At 37.3% G+C, this 6,864-nt stretch overlaps 1 pseudogene; it reads left to right on the top strand.

Moving 5' to 3' along the window:
• Positions 1-1,927: 1,927 nt before the first annotated feature.
• Positions 1,928-2,058, top strand: LOC133770869 (U2 spliceosomal RNA; annotated as a pseudogene).
• Positions 2,059-6,864: the final 4,806 nt, after the last annotated feature.

Genomic DNA, 6,864 nt, shown 5'->3' with positions numbered 1-6,864 from the left:
AAACACTGCAAACCTGCAATGTGTATTCCATCTTTCTTGTGCTTTCCATCTCCAACTCCCGTTTCTATCACCAGCCCAGGAAAACTGAATCCTCTTAGGAGCTCAAGTGATGAAGTCAAGCCCACATTAATAATCTGCATTTTTAAAGTCAACTGGGGGCTTGTGCTGCGGCACAGCAGGTTAAAGCCTTGGCCTACAATGCTGGTATCTCATGTGGGTGCTAGTTCGAGTCCCTGCTGCTCTACTTCCGATCCAGCACTCTGCTATGGCCTGGGAAAACAGAGGAAGATGGCCCAAGTCCTTGGAGCCCTGCACCCACATGGGAGACCCGGAAGAAGCTCCTGGCTCCTGGTTTCAGATTGGCACAGCTCCAACTATTGCAGTCATCTGGGGAGTAAAAAAGAGGATGGAAGACCTCTCTCGGGCTCTACCTCTCTCTGTAACGCCGCCTTTCAAATAAATAAAATAAATCTTAAAAAAAAATAAAGCCAACTGTGCCATACAGTTAACCTAACCAGAGCAATACAGTCTCTCATATCCACGTGTGAGGGATTCTGGAGTATGCAGAATATGGTTTTCCCTATATGCAGAACTGAATTCATAGTATTCCTTTGCAAATCACCCCTTCCTCGAGCTCCTGTTAAAACCAGTATCTTCCCAATCAGGACCATAGTCTTTCTGATTCTCAGCTGATTTCATTGTTTATGGATGTGTCTTTTCAGAAGCCTCTTTTTTTTTTTTTTTGACAGGCAGAGTGGACAGTGAGAGAGAGAGAGAGAGAAAGGTCTTCCTTTTTTCCATTGGTTCACCCCCCCGTGGCCGCTGCAGCCGGCGTGATGCAGCCGGCGCACCGTGCTGATCCAAAGCCAGGAACCAGGTGCTTCTCCTGGTCTCCCTTGGGGTGCAGGGCCCAAGGACTTGGGCCATCCTCCGCTGCACCCCCTGGCCACAGCAGAGAGCTGGACTGGGAGAGGGGCAACTGGGACAGAATCCGATGCCCCGACTGGGACTAGAACCCGGGGTGCCAGCGCCGCAGGTGGAGGATTAGCCTGTTGAGCCGTGGCACCGGCTTCAGAAGCCTCTTCACCACCATTGCTGCTGTTCTGACCACACAGCTAACCCAGGCTGTCCCACTCCACCATCTGTGAATCCTTCTCAGATCCCTTTTAAGACTATCTCAGCATTAATGCTACTGAAGCATATTTATTTCCCCTGAATTTTTTCTTTTATTTCATTTACTTAGAGGATGGGATTTGAATTTCCTAAAATTAATTGCAGTTTCTGAATTGTATTGCTGTTCATCTACCATTTAGTTAAATAGATCCCACAGTCCTTGTAGAGGCCACACCCTTGTCTATTTCTAATATTTCTCATGGTATGTATTTCTTTTATCTGAAATTAGAGTCTAAGTATTTCATATTCAAAACCAAAACAGGGGCCAGGGCTGTGGCATAGGAGGTTAAGTCTTGCCTGTGGTGCCACATCCTATATAGATATTGGTTTATGTCCCAGCTGTTTCACTCTGATCCAGCTGTCGCTGATGGCCCGGGAAAGCAATAGAAGGTGGCCCAAGTGCTTGGGCCCCTGCACTTGTGAGGGAGACCTGGAAAAAGTTCCTGGCTTCAGATTGGCTCAGCTCCAGCCATTGCAGCCATTTGGGGAGTGAACCAGAGGATGTCTTTCTCTCTGTCTCTTCCTCTCTCTCTCTCTAACTCTGCCTCTCAAATAAATACATAAATCTTTTAAAAAGAAAAAACCAAATACAACTGCCATCTCCACTGAGAACACACCAATTAGTAGTAAGTGCTCCATTTTCAGAACATAAAGCTATATATATTTCATTTCAGTTTTTATGGCTTTGATTCTAACCCATGTCATGTCATTATATCTTGTGTGTGTGTGTATATATATATATATATATATATATATTGCTTCTCGGCCTTTTGGCTAAGATCAAGTGTTGTGTGTATATAACACTTTTTTGAGAAAATAAATTCTTCTTGGGCATTATTCAATAACACATATGTTTTGTACATTATATATCAGATTAAAATGAATTGACTTGGCTTAAGAGTAGGGCGACTGAAATTCTTTTTGCTTTGGATAGAAAGGGAACTGTAATGGAAAAAGGGCTAATATGAGAATACTTCAAAGAGTTTGTGGAAAAATTGAATTAAAATATAGGTTTAGTTTGTAGCAAAAATTTTTGAAATGCATATGTAGTTTTATCATATGAGACCTATTTTCTCTGCAAACTCCTAAATATACCCTTTCACATTTTTATTCAGGTTTTTTTCTCCAGGATTGCATAGATACTCTGAATATAGGATGAAAAGTCAGAGGCACTATTAGGAACTTAGGAGATCCTGAGGGCAACTGCCATTGACTGGATCCATCTAAAAGAAGTGTATAAAGTTTTTGAAGCTTATTTTTATTCCTTTTATAACCTCACTTTTCCCCTATATCATTTTATATTTCCATGAAACTCTCCATAACTTTCATTAATATGTTGTGTATATTGTAAAAGTCTATAACCTCATTCAGTGATTTGCGTTTCTTTCACAATATTCAAGTACAGGATATTCACTAAAACCAGCTACCTAATTTGCTGAATTATTTTCAAAGTTTCTATAATATAATTATGTGAGATTTCATTAAAAACATTTAGTCATCTCCCCATGGCTGCTTTTCATGGATGTTATTAATCATCATTTTGGAACTAAAGGACAGGATATAGAGTTTAGAGATAGATGGGCAGTCCTTCCTGTAGAAAGCCTTTGAAAAGGTGTTTTGTGACTTCATTCATATTTTCCTCTTTGGCTACTTTTGACATCTGCGCTGTCACTGATGTAAAGGAAGTGGCATTTGCCACCACATCAGCTTCCTGAGCTGTGAATCATTCAATTCATAAGAAACAGGAGTGATAGTTAGGAATTAGCACCAGTACAAGGAGGGTAATTACGGAAGACTGAATCCTGTCATCAGGTTCACAGGTTGAAGTTCATCACCTCAGATGGTGATTGTAATTGGAGATATGGTCTTTACAAAGGTAATCAAGATTCAATGAGGTGATACGGGTGGCCATTACAGCAATATTTCTGGTTTCCTTACCAGAAGAGAATAGGGCTCAGACATGTAAAGGAAACAGAATGTGAAGACAGAAGATGCTCCACCATTAACCTGAGGAGAGACGACGAAGAAGCCAGCCTTGCGGACACACTGGTCTCAGAAATCTGTTCTCTAAATTGGAGAGAAACTAAATTTCTCTTGCCTAAGACATGGTGGTGGTATTTATTGCGGCATCCCTAGCAAACTACCATAGAGTTAAGTACTATAATACAATTAGAACTATTCTTTTGTAAAGACAGTTTACAATTCAAATAAATTACTGTTTTTATACACAATGAATACTCAGTTGGCCAGACCATGTTTGAAACAGAAAATAAAGAGGCCAGAAAATGAGGCTTTTAGGCAGTCAGGTATTTTTATACATGAAGTTTTCTAGTTGAGGTTTAATGTTTTCCTTCTGGCTGACATTGTATTTGCTTTTCCATTTACTGAGCCAGATGGATGCTGTGCCTCAACAATGAATGTCTTGGACAATTATCAATGTTCTCCTTCTTGACACTAAAGGCACATGAAAACCAAACACTTACACTATTAAAGAACATCGTACACCTTGCTTCATCTCTCGATTCTAATTATAAATCTGCATTCAGTGAACATTAAGCCTTTTCTGCTTATGTACAATGAACGAAGTGCTATACACATCTCCTGGTGTACTAAAGGAGAGTTAGGACAGGCTGATGTGACTTGATTTTTGTAGTCTTTTGAAAGCAACTTGCATACCAGAATTTACTTACTTTTGACCCAAACAACCCAATGACAACAATTAAATAAAGTAATAGATCTTCAGAGTTACTGGTTTGTCATATTTTTTTTTTACCTGTCATGTATATTATGTGGTATTGTTTTCTTAATGCTTAATTGTAAGGTTTACAGTCTCCAGTACTATGTAAATTCCAGTTTGTTTCTTTTTTTTGTGCTAAGACAATTTAATATTAAATCTACTTTCTCAAGCTTCTTCTAAATTTTTAAGTACACAAAATTCTTTTGTAAAAGATTTATTTATTTATTTGAAAGACAGAGTTAGAAAGAAAGAGAGACAGAGATCAATCTTCTATCCCCTGGTTCAATCCCCAAATGAATGCCATGGCCAGCGTTGGTCCAGAAGCCAGGAACTCCATCCATGTCTCCCAAGTGGGTGGCAGGGACCCAAGCACTGAGGTATAATGTTAGATACCCAACATAAATGGACTCATAGAACAGTTGTGCTTTGTGAAATTGGCTTACGTAACTTAGTGTAAGGTCCTACATGTTCATTCATGTTGTTTCACATGGTAGAATTTCTTTTCTTAAGGCTAAACAGATCTTGCTGCATATATATACATTTTCTTTATCCATTCATTAATGAATCTTTATCATATTTTCATATTATTTTAAGTTGTATTTATTCAACAACTAGTGCAGCAGAACTCGGAGACAGGAACTCCATCCTGGTCTCCCACGTGGGTGACAGGTATCCAAGCACTTAGGCCATCATCTGCTGTACTCCCAGATGCATTTTTAGGAGGCTGGATCAGAAGTGGAGCAATCTGGACTTGATCTGGCACTCTGATATGGAATGGTGGCATATGAAGCAGTGAGTTAACCTGTTGTGCCACACCAGACCCTGTTTGCATATCTTGACTATTGTGACTATGTCAGTTCTCAAAAACTAATGCTAGTCCCTGGTCATGGTTTCAATCAATTTTTAGAACATCAATTTTTTTAAATAATTAGAATATTTAATATTAACATTACAAAATATTTACATCGGACAGTAAATACTATTGAAGTTTAAAGGTTTTCCTGTAGCCAGATTCCTGTGTTCAAAGACATTCTTCCACTTAATATTTGAGCGGATTATTGAACCTCTCTATGGCTTCAGATGCTTATAGGTAAAATGTTTCTGATAACAGTTTTTATCATGGAGGAACTAAGTCATGTATAAGGCATATAAAAAAGTGATTTATATAAATTCTGGCTTTTATACTCTCTCAGATCATGTTGTTTAGTTATAGATTGGTTTCCTGAATCTCTTTGATTAGGGAAATCTATTGAACATATTTGTGTAAAAAATAGTAAAACACTTGGTCAGAATATAACTTGTTCAACTATTTTTTTTTTCCTTTTTGGATGAGCTGTAAAATCTTGGAAAATTTATTTAACTTATCGCTCCTCAAATATCTTAGTGTAAAATGAGAAATTAGGTCATAAACTAAAGTTCATGCTGGCAAATCAGCAAGCAAACTCCACTTTAGCCAACGAGGTGTTCCCTTGGATCTCCACTCAATATCCTTAAAAGGACACTGCACTTGTTCCTTTTCTGAGATGTTTATTTAAGTATACAGAAAAGAACTCTATTAAATATTTGAAGGGGATTTCTGATGATAAGTGATGCTTGCTTCCTCTGATCTTCTGATAAAATGAATGTGCCCTATATAAAAATATTGGGGATATTTGATCTTCAGATTCCTGATAGAAGCATGCTATAATCTGCAAATCATAGTTTATTTTTGAGTAAATGCATATGCATGCGCATATGCATGCAAATTACTAATATTCAGAGAATAAGGCAGGCCACTCAATTGCTTTATGCTTGTTGATGGCTGTAAGAGAAATAAATGAGGATGATAAAGTGTTCATACCTAATTTGCTCTACAAAATTAGTTATTAAATTTTGTAATGACTCTATCTCCTCACCTATCTATCTTGAACAAATTTTACAAATTTTTTAAAAGTCTACATATTGTTATAAATTTTATGACAATATGGTTTTAATTAATGAACTAAATAAAATACTTTTAAACCTGTTTTTATATTTACTTGACAGTCATGGCTTGAAGAATTCTCAGAGTTTAAAATTTTTGTGAGTCATCTACAGAAATATGCAAATGAATCCATCCAATAAAGCCAAATAAATTGCTTTGCTGGATAGACACGTACAATTAAAGGGCTCTTTAACCATGGGCACAAGCTGAGCGCAATAGAACTTCAATTCTGCTGACTCTGTATCTCAGGGTTGGTTGGTTTGTTGTTTCAACTAATAATTATCTTTCATTTTTGTTTCTGCTTCATGCAGACTGAAGAGTTATTGTTTTCACTGGTGGAAAACATGTATAGTAACTGAGTATTATGGTTGAGCATTTAGTGACCTCTACCAGGTGAATAATATAAATCAAGTCATGAGTTCAAGTGCATTAAACATTATGTGCCTGCTGTCAAGAAGAGCAGTTCTTGGAGGTCTTGATAAGAATTTTTGTCTGTGGCTAAATGTACCATTCTGAAGCTATAATCACTCTCTATGTCTCTACGTCTACTGTTGAGGAAAAACGCTCCATGTTTCTGTAGGGGAATGTGAAGTATTTTACTGTATTCATTAACCTAGGTGATTGCATCATTTAAATTACATGAATTCTGTTCAGAATGGTTTGTAGAGAATACTTCCAAACCACAGAAATTAAGAAAATCAAACATTTAATATAATGAAGTGTTTGATTAAACATAAACTTCTTTTTTCAAACTGCTTTCTCAGAAACATTTAATTAATCCAGATTCATCTGGCTGAAATAAATCTTTGGACAAGTCTGAATCTTTTAATAATCTTGGATTAAGACTGCTTAAAAATCAGCTTTATAGCATTCCTCTGCTTTATCAACATTGAGTATAGCATACAAATGTTTTGTTATTTATTTGAGAGACAGACAGACAAACATTCAGTCTTCTGGTTCATTCTCAATACAACTGCCGGGACGTGGCCTA

This window comes from Lepus europaeus, chromosome 11, assembly GCF_033115175.1.
Source record: "Lepus europaeus isolate LE1 chromosome 11, mLepTim1.pri, whole genome shotgun sequence".
NCBI lineage: Eukaryota > Metazoa > Chordata > Mammalia > Lagomorpha > Leporidae > Lepus > Lepus europaeus.
This window is presented reverse-complemented; position numbering and strand designations above follow the sequence as displayed.